This window comes from Geospiza fortis, unplaced genomic scaffold (genome assembly GCF_000277835.1).
Source record: "Geospiza fortis unplaced genomic scaffold, GeoFor_1.0 scaffold50, whole genome shotgun sequence".
Lineage (NCBI taxonomy): Eukaryota > Metazoa > Chordata > Aves > Passeriformes > Thraupidae > Geospiza > Geospiza fortis.
The window spans coordinates 153211-170768 of record NW_005054382.1 but is presented as its reverse complement, the minus strand read 5'-3'; positions in this window follow the sequence as shown (position 1 = coordinate 170768).

Here is a 17558-nt window from a genome sequence, read left to right as displayed (position 1 = left end):
AAATATTCAAGGAAAGCAGTGAAGTGAAGCTGGGTAGAAGCCAAGTGAAGTTCCTTAGTTTGTCCCAGAATAAATCAAAGGGTCTTCTGAGACAACTGTCAGAGGTTCAGAATTAGACCTCTCCTTCTTGTGAAATGAACACAATTGTTTCACAGATTTCCCCTTGCTTCAAAGGGAACGACAGCAGCATCGAGGGCACACAGTCAGTGACAAGAGTCCCATTATCCCATCATGGCTCTTTAGGGGAACAGCCACATTTATTATTTTGTTTCCACCCACACCAGCACCCTCACATTGCATCATCCTCCCTTGTTTCTAGGAGTGCTGTGTGTCACCTATGGGAGCATACAGCTCAAACAAGGCTTTATCTCTCTGGTTAGCTTTCCTGCATTGTCTGGCTGGGATTAGATGTCCACAAACTTAAAGCTCCATTAACACATAACAAGGCTTAGGCAATTTTCTTGAATTATTCAAACAAAATACTGTCTAATTCCTTTTTGAGTTGATTTAATTTATTCCTCCCCTTGCTAAATGTAGAAAAAATACATGTTTTCTACAACCACCATTATTAAGTAGCTCAGGCTATTTCCCTCTGCTTGTGATTGCCTGAACATCAGACCTTTTTCTTTGGGAATTAGTAATAAGTTACATGCACTTGGCCTGAGTCTTCACTGCTCTACCCTACACAAAGGACAAAAAGCTATATGTAGAGATAATAGCCTTATTGCCTGTTGTTTTAAGCACATGTGTGATTCTACTCCCTGGAAGCACGCTCCCAATTTGTGAGCAATCTGTTCATCCAGTCTTTCAAACACAGTACTTTTCTTCCAGTGCCAAAATTTGAAATAACAGAACTGTCTCCTCTGTCTTTTAGTCTTTTGTGCATATCGCCCCCTAAGTAATTATTAATTAACAAGAACCACTTTCCAGATAATGCATTGTTCTTCCTCACCTAAAAATTAATTGGAATTTCCTTCATTCCTGTCACATAGGGAGTAACTGGAAATACCTGTGTAAGTTTTAGCCTGAAACATGTCCATGGACAAGTTTTAATAGTCCTTTTTCATGTCAAAGTTGTGAGTGACCTACCTGCAGAAACTGGCAAATTCACAAGAGCATTATACCAGATTTTTAGTTTCTTTACCAAATGAACCCTTACAGGTCATCAAAACACCAGCAATCACTTCATTAGCCATAAAAAACTTCCCTCCTCAAAGTGCTTACCATGTACAAACCTGAGACCAGGACAGAGAACTGTGGCACAGAAACAGTCATGGAGGAAATCTGAGCGGTGAAGCCAGATTTGTTGCATGACTAAATACATACTAAATAGTAACTGAATACATGCTGAAATGAAAGCAGTTATCCCAAACAAGAAATACATACCTTATTCCTTTTCTTCCTTTTGCAAAGCAGCCATTTATTCATGTTAAGCATGAGTTTGTAGGCGAAGTAACTAAAAGAAAATAATGGAACCATTGAAAATACATGCTTGCATTTTTGAAATGATGTAAGTACAAGTACCAGGATGCTGAATCAAATACAGATAACTGAGTTGATAGTTACTGACAGTTACCATGAGTATCTTTTGATATATTTATATTCAATTTATCCAACAATAATTTACATCCTTCTTAAAATAAAAGGTTAAAGTAACTATTGCTATATAAGAAATAGGTATCATCAGTGAGTCTTCTCCAGTACTGCTGAATGTGCAACCATATGTGGTGATCAGTTTAATATGGCCATGCCCATGTGCACCTGCAAACAAGAAGCTTAAGATTTGTGGATGTTTATTATATGAGTTCAGCAGAAATGTTTGCTTGATGGTCTTTTGTTTTAATAACTAATCTGGCTTTCTTTGGTAGGATATTTTAGGTGATTTTTTTCCTCTACAGCTTGAAAATTTCTTTTCCCAAAAACGTGTTTTAGGAGAGCGTTTAAAATGGGTTTCCGTTGGCTGCTATGGATATAAAAAATGCTTAAGTGCCTCTTAGGAATTTTTAATGTTCTTTGAGGCAAGAGAGTCAGAAGAAGGAGTTAAAAACCAGAAGTGCCATAAGCAGAAATAGATTTTACAGTCCTTCTACTGGAACACAGTATCATCCCAGTGGAAGTCATTAGACATTTTTTCTCCATATATAATGAAGGGCTGCAGTGACTCATTTCTGAGTTGTAAATGAATTTTTAAAACCTTTCAGAGCCATGGTCAGGGACACTGTAAAAATGAACAGCTCAGAATATTATTCCAGCCTGTAATTTCTTAGCAAGGAGATGATACAGGTCAACTGCTGAGTAAACCCTGTTTATGGACATTGAACTTCAGGTCAAGTGTATTTCTAAGAAGCATAAGTGCTGATGAGTGAAAATCAAAAGCAATTATGAAAAATTATACCTGCATAAAGCTAAACATGTCTTTTTGCTTTTGCTGTTTTAAAATATTAGTGACCAGAAATCATCAGAGAAAAATAAAACTAATTTCGACACACTTCTCATCAAAGTGCCTTCTAGCCTTCTACCTCTGTTTTTTTGTCTCATGTCTGTGGGATCAAAAATGACATAACGTCATTCCTTCTCACATAATTACATTATTGCCTTGCTAGAAGTAGGAAATCTTATTTCAAGACTATTGTCAAACATTGTCCTTTCTAGCCTCTACTACTACTGTTCTCACTTAGCCTCTACTTTTCAAAGTAATTGTTTTTTTTCTAGTGTGATTTTATCCCTTTTTCCATTATCTGGCCTAGTAACCCATGTTACTATGTTGGCCAAAGCATGGCATCCCTTTCCCCACATCCTGTTGTAACTAAATTTTCTTTTTGTGTGTCACAGGGGTGTATCTCATGTGTCTCACCAGCAGACTGAAAGGTAGGTATCACTGCTGACAGTCAAGTATCTGGTCAGGCTGGAAGTGGTGCTGAGAAATCACAGGAAAATTATATTTTTACTTTTTCTGTGGTTCTTGGAGAATTACTTTTGTGTTATGTGCCTCAATTTTTGCATCTGTAGGAAGCACATGCTTACTTATCTCAAAGGACTGCTAAAACTTAGTTTATCAATAGCTGTAAAGCACCATGAACTCCCAGATAGAAAATACACATATTTTAGAAGATTAAATTTAATACTTGTGGAATTCAGAGGTTTTAAAAACGGTATTTCATCCACTCAGAACATCAATTCCAACCTACACAAAACAGTCCCTAAAATACCCCCCAGTCCTTTCATGAAAACCATGGCAAGTCCAAGCACTTTTGTTCAATTCTGTGTTGAGAAAACATTCAGAGTGAAATCCTCTCCTTGCCAAAGTAAGTGGCTAGGGTTTTGTTTCCAATCTAGAATTAGAGTCTCCAGACAATAAAATGCTGCTTATGTCCTTTGGAATCATATTCCAATGGCTTATTGCCCTTATGGTTAAAAGTCTTAGGAGATGGCATTTCCCAAAGGAGTCTACCCATCCTTAGATTTGATTTAAACCATGCCTTCTGCCTTTTAATTGAATATTAAATATATTCAGAAAAGCATTTAATAACATCTTGTGGCTGCTGGCCTTTTCAAAAACAATAATGTAACTATTTTCTAATAATCTGAAAGCATATTGCCTTTCCAAACATCTTGATTTATACAAAGGAAAGAGCTCAGGCAATGGAAAAAAAAAGAATATTCTCATTCAGAGAAATATTAAAGTGTTTTTCAAAGGCTGATACTGAGAAAGTAGAGGCAGTGGAAAAATGAAAAAAGAGTTTATTAGGAGATATATATCCCTTCTGTACAATTTAATTCTTGAGTAGAAGAAAGTACATAGCAAGTGTTTTGCTCTTATTAAAAGAAAATGAAGTCTGGATGCATGGTTTCACATCCAATATGATAACACTGGTATTAGGTCAGCAAGGAGTATAACTATAGGAATATAATTTTTTTCCCTTTCATACAGCTGGATTGCAATTTCAGCTACAGTCATGTGGAGACAAGGGAAGGAAATAAATTTTACAACACTTCAGACATTACCCTGGATTTTAATGACAATAGGTGATTGATGTTACAACGTTTTAGTTAAATGCCTGGGTTGTTATGCTGTGAGAATTCCTGTCAGCCATAGCTGCATTGCTGCTCTGAGCAGAGCTGCAGTGAATTTCACTCCCCATTAATAAGGTGAACTAGAACAACCTATATCTCCATGCTGTAGAACTGAGGTCACAACAATAACATGGCATTAAAATTTGCTTTAAACCATAGAGATTTTATCCCAACTGGCCTGAGGACTAGACCAGATCTTCAGGGGATATCGCTTCCTATTATCATTCTGTTGCATCTGTGGTGTATTATCCACATTTTCCCACCTGTTTGGAGTTTAGATCCTTAGACAAATGGAAAGTGAATGAAGCTCATAGTGTTCACATTTTTCAGGATGGACGCTGCCTAGAGTAAACTCCTTGTTAATCACTCAGCCTACAGAAGGGACACCAAGAAATGAGACTGGCAGCTCATGAATAAAGGTCATGAAGTCTTGCAGCTTGCCTGCTGTCCAGAGGAGCCACATACAGGATAGACAGCTCATCTTCATGAGGGGAAGGAACCTTGTGGCAGTGCAGAAAGGAGGTCACTCATACTGCCAAGAGGTAGTCTCAACAGGAGAGGTGATCCACTCTCTCTTCTCTGCCTGTATCCCTGAGGTGTTCTGAGGCCAAACTCTCAAAGTTGTGTTTTATAGCTCAGTACAATTGTTCAGATTGGCACAGCTTCATGTTTAATGATTTCCATTTAATGGGAGTCAGGAAATGTTTAATGTCTGGTTACAGTGCTGCACCTGTGTCTCTTAAGCAATGAAATCAGCATGGACAGCTCAGTTCAGCAAATGGTAAAACATGCTGGATCCACATGGATTATACTGCTATATTTTAAATCATTCAACAGAAAATGCAATTGTCCTGTCTAAATGCATGTCTCAGTCCCTTTGAATCCAGTAATAGGTCTCAAGAAAGTTTTGCTGATGCTGTGATTTGAAAGGTGAGTGTGGCTCTACCTCCTGCCCCAATTATCAGCCAGTTTCTTTAATAATTCAAAATCCTTGCTAAAATCCTGACCTTAAAGATTAATAAAATGATCCTTTATAGCCTTTCCAAGTTAGGCCGATTAAACACAGATTTGGCACTGACAACCTGAGAAACTTCAGTAACGTTATTCATTTAGCTAACAGAGTTACCTCCCCTGCTGACGCACTCCCAATTAATGCCAAGAAAGGCATCTGAGCCGGTGGAAGGGGACCGCTTGTTCCGTGCTCTCCATTACCTTGGATTTGGTCCCAATTTAATGATAACATCACTGTGTTTTTCTTGAGAATTGTAATTATTTTATGGAAGTGGATAGTGTTCTGTCCAGCTCACAAGCCTTCCTGAGAGGACAGCAGGCCCCAAGCCTGGATGGCAGCAGGTGTTTTGGAGGGAAGCATTCATTAGCTCCCCCAAAAGCACATGAAGAAAGGCGTGGCAGTGGGTGATTAATTTATACCCTGCAGCACGAAGATACCTGAGCTGAAGTAATTTATAATTGTAACTGATGGTTTTACTTGTATCTGCTCACCAGCTTTTCCAGACCTAGGCTCTGCTGCAACCAAGCAGAGCCAGCTTAGCTTAACTCTGCCTGGAAGCAACTCTGATTAAACTGATGCAACTGTACACATGATGATGGATTTAAAATTAGTTTTTTCTTATGCTAGTGTTTATGAATGCCAGCTGAGTCACTGCAGGCTGAATTTAAACCAGTTTACTAGAGTTCGTACCCAAAATTATTGGGGTTTAGCCAAACCAGTTTAAAACGTGGCAGTAGGGGTGGCACTGGCTGAGCAAGTGTTGCTGCAAGGCTGTCAGGGAGGAGGGCCATGCTGAAGGACAGAGGATGCTCTGGCCACAGCCCAGATGCCCATTGCCTCTGACATATCCCCAGGGGTAGAGGTGACATGGGTGATGGCTGTGCTTGTCCCTGGGAGGAGGAGGAGAGCAGGAGGTCTGATCCCAGGAGGAGCTGAAGAAACAGAATCATAGAAACATTTAGGTTGGAGAAGATCTCTAAGGTCGTCAAGTCCAACTGCTGACCCAGCACTGCCAAGTTCACCACTTAACTATGTCCTAAGTGCCACATCCACACATTTTTTAAATACCTTCAGGGACAGGGACTCTTACTGGAGTCCTGCCAGTCAGCACCAACTGGGAACTTGTCCCAACACAGAGCTAAGATATTATTCCCCTTGCCCAAAGACCAACATAAGATCAGCAGATAAAAGCTGTATCTCTTGGACTATTTTGGGCAGTTTTTCCCACCAAACATTAGTAACTCTGCTTTCAAGATCCAGTCCACACTGGAGATGAGAGAGAGATCATCTAACAATGACCAATTTTACAATTTCCAGAATATGAGGTCAGACAAAATGATGCCAGGAACAATGAAGTCTGGTTTATGTTCTTTCAATGCTGAACTGAAGGCTTTGTGTAAGATCTCTTGTGGGAGATGTTGAGAGGCCCCTCTCAAGGCCGGAGCAGAGCGGAGGGTCCAGGTGGATGCTGTAGGGCACATGGGGTCTCCCATGGCAGGGAAGATTGGAGGTGTCCAACTCCTGGAAAAGGCTGTGCCTCCATCCAGAGGCCTGCAAGGGGTGTGAGTGCCCCATGGCAGGTGGGGACAGAAAGCTGTGCCTGGGGAGGCATCCCGGGCTCATGGCAGCACCAGGAGGAGGCACTGAGGCATGGCAGAGGGAGATCCCCCTTCTGTGGGGACAGAGGCCCGTGTCTCCTGGCCTGGCCTGCTGATGGGGGCTTGGCAGATCCTGGGACCCCTGCTCTGCACAGACACCTCTGCCAAGGCCAGAAGAGGTCCTGATGCTTTTCTGCTGGATCCTGACACTTTGGGGAAGGAGCTTTAGCCGTCTGTTGTCAGCAAGAGATTTGGCTTTGTGGGCACCTGAGACACCTTACAGTCCCTACGAGCAGGAGATGGAGCCAGGCTCCCCACTGCAGTGCAGTGCAGGGTGGGAGGACAAGAGACATCAGGTGTAAGTTGAAGTGACAGTTTTGGGCTGTGGAAAAACAGAAACTGTCTTCCTATGAGGGCAGCAGTGGAGCAGGTCACCCTTAGTATTTGTGCCATCTCCATCCTCAGAGGGGTTCAGCCCCACCTGGTCATGGGCAGCCTGCTCTGGCCCCAGCACTGGCCCTGCTTTGGGCTGGAGACCTCCCAGGGTACCTCCTGGCCTGAATTACACCATCATCCTATGATAACCAATACGTGTTTTTAAACCAAGGCAGCTTTGCAGGTACAGCACATTATACTTGGCCCTCAGCCTCAATAAGATCTTGTGATAGTAAATTATATAAAATTGTAGAGATGAATCAGTTAACCATCATTTTAGTCAGTGTTATTTTCACCCTGACTTTGATTTAAGGAAGCAAGACACTCATTTTTGCAATCCCATGCACGTGAGGGAAAATTTCCAACATACATGCTTAAGTAAGTAACCTCTTTTTGACAGTGCTGAGCTCTCATCAGCTGTCTCTTGAAGGGAAATTATTGCCAACTGAGAACTTTGGAAAACTTCTTCCTTTGTTTATCAGCCTACATAAGACTTTTGGACCCTAATTTTTGGCACATTTTCTAAAGTGTCTCTGCTGCAGTAGCTTCTATGTGTTCTGAAAAGGTAAATTCTATCCTTACCAGAAAGGAGCATTATTATCACAGAGTATGCTGAGTTGGAAGGGAATACCATCAAATAATGGAATACCTACAAATACCATCAAAGTCCTGGCTCTGCACAGGACAATGCCAAGAGTTACACTTGTCTCTGAGAGCATTGTCCAAGCATGTTTTGAACTCTGTCAGGCTGGTGCTGAGACCACCTTGCTGGGGAGCCTGTTCCAGGGCCCAGCCATCATACCTGTGCTATCATCCTCCCAAGAACAGAGAGTGGCTGACCCATCAAAAGTCTCACAGTGAGTGAAAATTGATATTTCAAACACAACCACCCATCTGTTAGTCATAGATTTCATTAGCAGAGAAGCAAGATCCACCATCCTTATCCAATCAGGTACAAGTTTTACTAAAATATAAGGGAAATTATATTAAATATGAGCCTTACTATGTTTACCTAAAATATCAAATTTTGTGTATGTTCTATTTTTACTCATATCTGTAAAAGAAAAGACATTTTTTTCCCAGCTTTTATTTATATGTCTGTTTTCTTCTCTTTTTGCAGTAAATTAGTCACTAATTTAATCATCTCTAAGATCCATATGCTCGCCCACCACCAGCCTTCATATGAGTACAATGAGATAAAGATTCTTATTTGCTGCACTGGGGTATAATTAAACTTTCTAAATTTCAATTATTTCAATTTCTTACCATGAGCAATCACATGGCCTCCTGCAATAAAAGGAGATATTGTTTGCATTTTAAATGCAAATTTTCAGAATTTTCTACACTCATCTTTTAATTTAGCTTCCAGACTTTGATAACATGGTTTACCTACATCAAATTAGTAATACACTCCACTGACATGGTTTCTTTTGTTTTGGTTTGGGGTTTTTTCCCTCCTATGGCTGTATTGGCAAGTTTCACAGCTGAGCAGTATGACAAATACCATATGTTCACCTCCAGGCCACTATGTTATTTGCTGGTAACTGAAATTCCTGTTGCTGTAGCTGCTCTGTGAAATTAAGAGTGACTATGACACTTTCCTTCTATTACCTTAAGTCATCTTCTGTATCTAGGCAACTTTCTAGAGTCACTGCTCCATGAAATGAATTGAAATATGTGTAGATTCACATTTCTATTTGGTAAAACACAAGAAACATTTGAATTCTGAGCAGAAATGAAAAACATTCCAATTGGAAAGTTGCCTGCAAAAAATTCAATACTTTTCTGCCTTTATTCATTTATTTCAGCCTATATTGCTTATGAATCTAATGAAATGCTAGGCTAGAGCTCCATTTTGGTATGAAATGACTCAAAGGAATAGCATAAATGTCCAACTTCATGAACAGTATATGAAAAATCTGTAGAGCAAGTCCTTTGATTAGTTTATCTAGTGGCTTATAACTTTGCTTTTGAATAAACAGGGATTATCAGACTGAGGTGGCGGGAGAGTTTGCTGTGAATATTCATGCAAACATGCCTGTCCAAAGTCTTGTACAGTTTAATGGAGCTATACCTCTGCCTTGCTTTGATTATTTGACTTTTTAAATGAGGTTTTGTTCATTTTTGTTTAAAATTTCAAAGAAAGAGGGCACAGAAGAGCAACTGACCAAATTGCTATTCCCTGAAAATCAAAACAAGAGCCAATAGGAACTAAGAGTTCAATAGAAAGGCAGGATTGAGCCTTTTATTTCCTAGTCTTTTTTGAGTCCTGCTTCCCACGGGAGAATGGCTGACTAACTAAGAGATTTCATGTTTCTTGCTGTTTTTAATCTTCCAACAAAAGATGCAGTCTGTCCAGATCAAATATTTCTAGGCTAGTTCTGGGCCAAAGGGTTCCATTCCTTGCTGCATTACCTCTAAAGAAACTCCTTCTGGTCCTTCTCCATCCAGAACACCAGCTTCCTCTCCTCCTCTGATTGCAGAAATCCTCCTTAGTGCATTGGGCTGACCCTTCCTCCTTATGCTGAAATCCTCCATCACTGCAGCCCCTCACCTGTGGACATGAAGCAGATCTCTAGTTGGCAGCTGCAATGGAAGTTTACAAAACTTTATTACACACACAGTCTCTCAAATTAGCAACAGTGCTAATGCTGTAAGGGGAAGAAAGGGGGGGAAATAGACATCAAATTCCAAGTTAGCAAAAGTGTTATTGCCTTAAGAAAATCATTGGCAGGTTTAGTGTGGGATCTTGCCAGGACTTTGCAGGAGCAAGGGGAGAGAGCTAAAGATACAGAGTTGGATGTAATCTACATGCTTACACAGTAATAAATAGTTCAGTCTGCAGTCATAAGGAGGATTTACAAGGTGTTCTTTCACCCAGTAAGACTTTCCTTAAGGAGGTGGATCTGCTCTTTCTACAATGTGTGAGGAAAATTAGCACCCTAGAGCAGAACCTGTAAAGGCGAAAACAAGAGCTGTCTAGGTAGCAAGAGAGACTTAAGGAGCTTTAGATCTGCTCCCCTCCAGGCAGTGTTATTTTGGGCTGACTAGAGATGCCTTCACACCTGTGAACCCCCTCCTGGAGCAAGCTTTCCGAGAAGCCAGGACAGCTTGTTCTCAAAACAGCAAGCAGGTGTTCTTTCAGTGTCCAAAAAATTCAGTCACTCAGAAGGAGTGGTGGCACCAATTCTTCCTTGTGGCTTTGTTTGCTTCCTCAGGTACTCCATATCCCAGTGAGATGCATGACAATTGCAGATGGGGAGGTTTCAGTTAAAGTGGGAATTTTGTTGAAATCTAGACTCCTAAATTGACAATTGTTGTCCTGAAAACCTCTGGCTTAACTGTTACATATTATTAGTAAAAAATTTGATCAATCTATGTTTTGGGTTAGTGTATAGAAAAATGTAGAGTATGTAGAAATTGAGAAAATTAGAAAGGGTTTGCCTACAAACAATGTTCTTCAATGACAATAATTAAATTGTGGTAATTTTGTTGCTTGGTATTGCCAAAATCCAAAGACACTTTGGATTGTGTATTTTGGGATCATCTAGTCCTTGGATCAAGGGCACAGATGGGAGATTTGAATCTAGATTCTCTCTTCCCTCTCTCCCAGACATACCTACATCCCTTTAATGTTGTAAAGGAGGTAGATGAAATCTTCAAACAAAATTATTTTCTTTTGTTCATTTTGAATGCAGAAAATACTGGTAATATCAGTTTTCCAGCTAATAAAGCTGAAACCTTGTGAGACTAAGGTGTCAAAAGAAGAAATGTTAGAACAAGCTGGTGCAATTAAGCAGCAGCTTATTTAAAAGAAAACTTGGCTGTAGTTCCACCAAGTATTCCATGGAAACACAAGAAAATGGTTTTGTTGTTAACAAAATGCACAGTGTTATTTTAGAGGAAACCTTAGGGTAGCAAATTTCAGTCCTATGTCTAACAAAGACTCTGTGGCAACTGTGGAAATGATAAACAAGTTTGTCTAGTGTCACTATTGAGTAAGACAATGAAGCAGTAATTAAAGGAAGTTGATAGAAAGCAATAGGAACAGGAAGAGCTGCAATACTCACAGATCAACATTGATGCTGTAAAAGCAACTGGTGTTTTCAATCTACTGACACTTTATTGTATATGCTAGCATAGCCATATCTAAAGTAAAATGGCCTTAAGCAATTTATTCAGTCTTTTAAAAGCTAAATATTTTTGTTAAAATTCCTGAAGTGGGGCCTGTTACTGAAATTAGGTATCATGAGCTGAGGGAATTATGATTAGGGAACAGCAAGCTATAGAAAAGCAAGGACTACAGGTAAATACCAAGGTACCACACTGGCAAAAGGCCAGCCAAGTGATGACTGCAGGGTTTCACTATGAATACTGTCAAATACATTTCAAATGATGGTAAAGCTCACCTGAAGTGCAATAGAGTGTGAAAAACACCTGAAAAAGACACCTCACAAAACTAGGTAAACTGGCAGCGTAATGATAGATGGAATATGTCAACGAAAGAGTATAATGGACAATATTGCTAGTTTAAAAATGAAACAAAAAAATGCATCCCTAATGCATTCTTAATGCATCCCTAAGAATTAGGAATGGAAAGGGCCTTCAAAAGATTCACCAAGTCCTCTTTATCTGCAGCAATGGTCAAAGTGTGCCTAGATGTCTAAATTAGAATATAAGCAATGATAAAATTAATTCTACATTGTAGATGTAGCATACTTTATTACACATGCCAAAGGTTTCTTAAGGCATAATGTGTGGGTGCATGGGTGGGAGTGCAGAAGTACATATATGCACTGACATAAAATATTCACCTATCTGCAGAGCTGAAGTTTTAAAAGTAATAATATTTAATACAATAATCCTATGATTCAGATGTTCTGTGCAGTCTTCGGGTGTCATTCCCCTGAAGTGCCAATGCTTCAGCTATTCTGTCTGTACACATACGCTCGCAGAAATGATTAGAAGTAATGAAAGTTTTCCACAGGAGTATAAACTGAATGGACAGGGACACCTTGTTTCACAGAGGAGTTGAAGAAGTGTATGAAAGAGATGTGAAATCAGGGTACAGAGAAAGGCAATCAGGTGGTGTGTTTAAGGAGATGCTTGATGTACCTAAAATACAAAAAATCTGAAACATACAAAGGTACTCTTGTATTTATCACTGGCAATGTAAATTTACTAACATGTGGAACCTACTGCCATATGATAACTGAGCCCAAGATTCTCTGGCAGTTAGGTGGATCAATGACAAAAACATTGAGCCATCAAGTAAAAAAGAGATGAATGGAGACAACGAGGTTTAAAATTATAATCCCTCTAGCAGCCAGGCTTTCTACAGTGTTTTTCAAGTGATTTGAGGCACCTGAAAATACAAGTAAGCATTAGATTGATGGGTAACTGTGATTTAGTAAGGTAATGCCACAGATCCCAGTTTGTTGCATTCCTGTAACTTAAGGTGATCTCAGTAACTTTGATGACTGCATTTCCATTGCTCTTTGATAGCAATACCTCATGTTATGTCCCAAAGAGTGATCTTCTAGCCTCCAGTAAACCTCAAAACTTAATTTTCTATTAAGAATTACAGCTTTCTTTTGGCACCTTAGAGTAGAAGCTGAGCTCTATGTGAGATTGTGTCTTGCAAGGCTGCTAACAGTTAGCAATGATGGAGTAAATTCAGGATAAGTAGGAATGCCAAGTGCTGTTTCTGTTGCCCTAAAATTGAAAATCATTCAATCTGAGCAAAGACAAGTGAATATCCATTTTTTCCTGAATCCTGAAATAAATGGTTAGTTATATGATTTCTTTCAATGCAGTTTTTTTTGTTAGCTCATCTATAGTTTAGCTCAATTTTAATACTCAAATAGAATCATAGTGAAGTAAAATGTTAAGTACCGAATTTTAGACTGAGGCACAAATCTCTGAAGGCCATCTAAGCATTTGCTATAATGCTATACCAAGAACAGGATTTTTCCTTAGAAATTTCTCTCCTCTAGATAAAAGAAAAATAATGTCTCTATTGTGTGTCTTTATAGTTTTTTGTCATACTAGTTTTTACCACAGTTGTTACTAAGTTTGCAAATGCTAAAATGTTAAAACTGGGCATTCACAAGCAAATGCTCTCCACTTATTTGTAACACTTGGGTATGAAATTAATCAAATCTCTTGAAGTGTCCAACGTGCTCAGTAACTGCAAGTGGCAAAAATGGAGGAAAGTCCTCTGGCCAGACAGGCGTTTCTAAGTAATTAATTTTTTTTCTCATTTTGTGTGTTAAAACTGTAATCCAGACTGGCTGATTTAGGGGTGGTTACCTCTGTTCAGCACATCTGATTGGGTAACTTGATGTTCCTCTGCCTGGGCAGTATGGAGACTGACAGTGCCTGCTTCCTCGTGTGCGAGCAGTTTCATAATGAAAGTGAGACAACTTTCATTATGATGGAGGAAATGCTTGGGAGAGGGCTGTGGCTTTGATCCAGTGGTATGTATGGTGGCATTGTAGGCTTTTCTTCCCTCTCCCACTCTTGAACTTGCTGGGCAATTTTGTCTGTAGCTGTCTAAAGAAATGAGAGACAGAGCTTGTGAAAATTAGTGGCCTAATAGAGGACAAAGAGCTTGTAAGCATCTTCATATAACCAAAAACCTGGTGTTTCTGGTTTGGGGTTTTATTTCAGTTTCAGTAGAAAATAGGCAATCCTCTCAGGGAAAACTAAAATTGGAGCTTAAGTTTAGACGCTCAAGTCGAACAGCTACATTTAACAGACAAACAAGAAAACAGCCTGCATTTGCTCGCTGCTCATGGCACTTCTTTTCCCTTTCCCTTTCCCTTTCCCTTTCTGTATGGTGGCATTGTAGGCTTTTCTTCCCTCTCCCACTCTTGAACTTGCTGGGCAATTTTGTCTGTAGCTGTCTAAAGAAATGAGAGACAGAGCTTGTGAAAATTAGTGGCCTAATAGAGGACAAAGAGCTTGTAAGCATCTTCATATAACCAAAAACCTGGTGTTTCTGGTTTGGGGTTTTATTTCAGTTTCAGTAGAAAATAGGCAATCCTCTCAGGGAAAACTAAAATTGGAGCTTAAGTTTAGACGCTCAAGTCGAACAGCTACATTTAACAGACAAACAAGAAAACAGCCTGCATTTTCCCTTTCCCTTTCCCTTTCCCTCTCCCTTTCCCTTTCCCTTTCCCTTTCCCTTTCCCTTTCCCTTTCCCCTTCCCTTTCCCTTTCCCTTTCCCTCCCTGGTTTGAATAAAAGAGACTAAGAGCAGCTTTATCTGATTCTACCCCAAAATATTTTGCATAAATTGCTCAGAAAAGGAGGCAGAACTGCTTTGCTTTGTCTGTATCCAATCCCTTGGTAGGTTGTTTTTTCTTATCTGGGGTGATATAATTGATGTCAGGGGCATTCTCTCTACCAGCATCCTTGCCTACTTCCTACTGCCCCATTCCAAAAGCCCCAGCCCTATCACATGCTGCTGCCTTCTCTCAGACCTCTGCCAAGAAGAGAGGAGAACCAGAACCAACCAGAAGAGAAGCTTTGAAGAATGTTGGGCATATTTGTCACATTCAGTACCATGTTCACCTCCTCCCTACATCTCTGCTCGGGGTCCCTTTCCAGAGGTAGCACTGATACCTTTGCATCCTGACCCTGTAATATTCATTTAGAAAAATCCAAAATGATCAAATCATTCTATGAGGCCAAGTTCTTGCCAGCACAAGTGTCAGCATATGCAAGGCTGGAGGCAGGAGATCCCGATTCCCATCCATTTCCTCCTGGGAACAGCAAGCAGGGCAGCTCCTGAGAACAGCTTCTGATTTCAAGAGCTGGAAGAGATCAGATCCTAATAACAATCGTGCTGTTCATACACACAGTGCTCAATTTTCTTTCTTAACTGAATCAAAGCTACTTTTGCATAGTGCAGGTTTCATTGTAAAAGGTTCACGTTGCTCCTGAATTGTTTCCCCGTGGTCTGTAACAGCTTTGCTACAATCACTGGAGATTGCCCCAGAGAAGGAGCAGGGTGAGCTCAGTCAGCGTGGTACATAGGAAATAGCACACTGATTTCTCCTGGTTCTTTTCATCTTAAACATTCTGGGCTGTAGAAATAATATCCAAGAACTTCAAAAACATGCCTGTAAAACCTTTTGCCAGGTAAATTAAATCAGTCATTCCATGGCTGCTCTCTACAGGTGCATGAGGGCACTGAAGGGAGAACCATGTTAATTTTCTTTGTATTTGTTTGAGGACTACTTTATATTCACTAGGGGATCTTTAACATTGTGTTCTTTCATTTTTCTGCATTTCAATATATATCTTAATATTGCCTTAGAGTTTTGTTCCTAATTCTAAAAGCAGGCTAATTGGTATGCTATTTGCCATTTTGGTTGCTATTTTCATTGTGAATCAGCAGCAGATATCTATATTTACAGGCTGAAAGTGAGTTATAACTCTCTCCATTATTGTGAAATATAGTTTTACTTTTTTCTTTGTTTCCTCCCAGCAGCAGTAAGCTCTTTAAAACAGACCTACTTTTTCACCATCAAAATAACACACTGTGTACACTGCAGTTATTAATCACAGCCTATCACTGAAAATATTTGGAGGGTGAGGCAGGTGTTCTATGTCATGTAAATATTCAGATTTCCCCCCCCCTCTTATGAGTAAATACACAGTTTCAGGAAAATGCTCTGAATTGTTAATATCCGGTGTGCCAGCCTCTGAGAGGCTTTAGTAGTCTCTGAGTTAAGCAAACAGGAGAGATTGCTCTCCTCCTCATTCTTGGATCAGAATCCATTCCTAAGAGAGAGTGGCTTTCTGGCAGCCTGGCTTGTGTGCCCATGGAGAGCTGTCCAGAGCATTTGACCTTTCTTTCAGAAATGTGCTTACAAGCAAATAAAACAAGGGTTGCCTTGAATCTTTGCAGATCTGGGGACATTGATTTCTCCTTCAGAGGTTGTCAGCTCTGCTGGGGTTGATACCTGGGGTTGCTCCCCTTTGGTGTCAGTGTGGGAAGCAGGGGTGACAGAGCCGTTTGCCAAAGGGTGAAAATACATTTTAGCTCATTTAGGTCTGTGAAAGGCACTGGGCAATTTGTTCCCTTCTTGCCACTCTGCCCCTTCTTTCTTATGTGTACTAATTACTAATGTATGCTGCAGTAAATATTATTTACTCTTCTTCTCTCAGGGCAATTTGTAATTCATAGAAGGTTGGGAACAGCTGGAAGGCAAAGCAGTGATCCTGAAATTTTCTGAGACTAAAGTCAATGATATTTTTATGGTCATCTAATTTTCCTGGGAGTATTCTGTGTTACATTAAGTGGTTGTTATGCACTGATGAGCATGCCTAATAAATGTAGCCACTTCCCTCTGATAAATTATGGGAACAAATTTGAATGCTCATTAACGTGTATATATTAACCCTGTGTGAACATTGTAAAGAGTTCTGCAGGGTACAAAATTATCACTGTGACTTACTCTACTGTCTGGATCTAGGTTTACCACTTGGTAGGAGGTCAGCCTGAATGGAAATAAATAAATTACTTCTAATAAGGGAAACTGTATTAATATAAAACTGATTTAAAAGCCCATAGCCATGGGCAGTTCCTTTCCTTCAGTATTACCATTGAGAAGATATTGAGAGAAATGACTGCATGAATCAGTATAGTAGTGAGAGGAGAGGTAGGGAGGGGCCTCTGTGCCAGTGGCACACTGAACCAAGTAGAAGTGTCACCTTGCTTTGTTTCAAAGGAGGCTGGGGTCTTTGCGAATAGCAACCTGCTTAGGACCTTTACAAGGCCATCACTTATGTTCGCTTCTTTAATATAAAGCTTTTTTCCATAGCCACACACAGAGGTTTTTATTGTTGCCATAAGCTGAGGTACAGTCCCTTTTGGGCAAAGGAGTATTTTTCTTCTAGGAAAATTCAGCAGGTAATAGGTTTCTAATCATAATATGCAAAATAAGTCAAAAGGAGTAATTTTAAAAAGTAGCTTTCAATCCAGTATAGCTTTTCCCCAGGAGCTTAGATCAGATAACTGGTTGCATTAATTGGTACTCAGCGTAGGAAGAGATGCTAAATACTTCTGCCTGTCAATTCACCCAGATGTACAGAATAATCCAAAAAAGTGCATGCAGTAACTGACAAGAATGAATTCTGAAAGAGCTGACAATCATGAATAATGCAGCAAGGTAAAAAAATTATTGTGGTTGAGAGGTAGTTCAGAGGCTCCTCTACTAACACCTTCTTTAAATGTATTGTCCATAAATAGAACTTTTCCTATGAGTTGCACTAAATTAGACAGCATATTATGAAGGTAAGCTTACAAAAGAGTGGTATCACATCTGTAATGTTTGAAATATAAAAATCTGGGGCCTGGGAAGGAAGCTTTGCTAAAATGACATGTTTGAATTTGTAAAACAAATATTATCTCTTTGCTGTCTGTA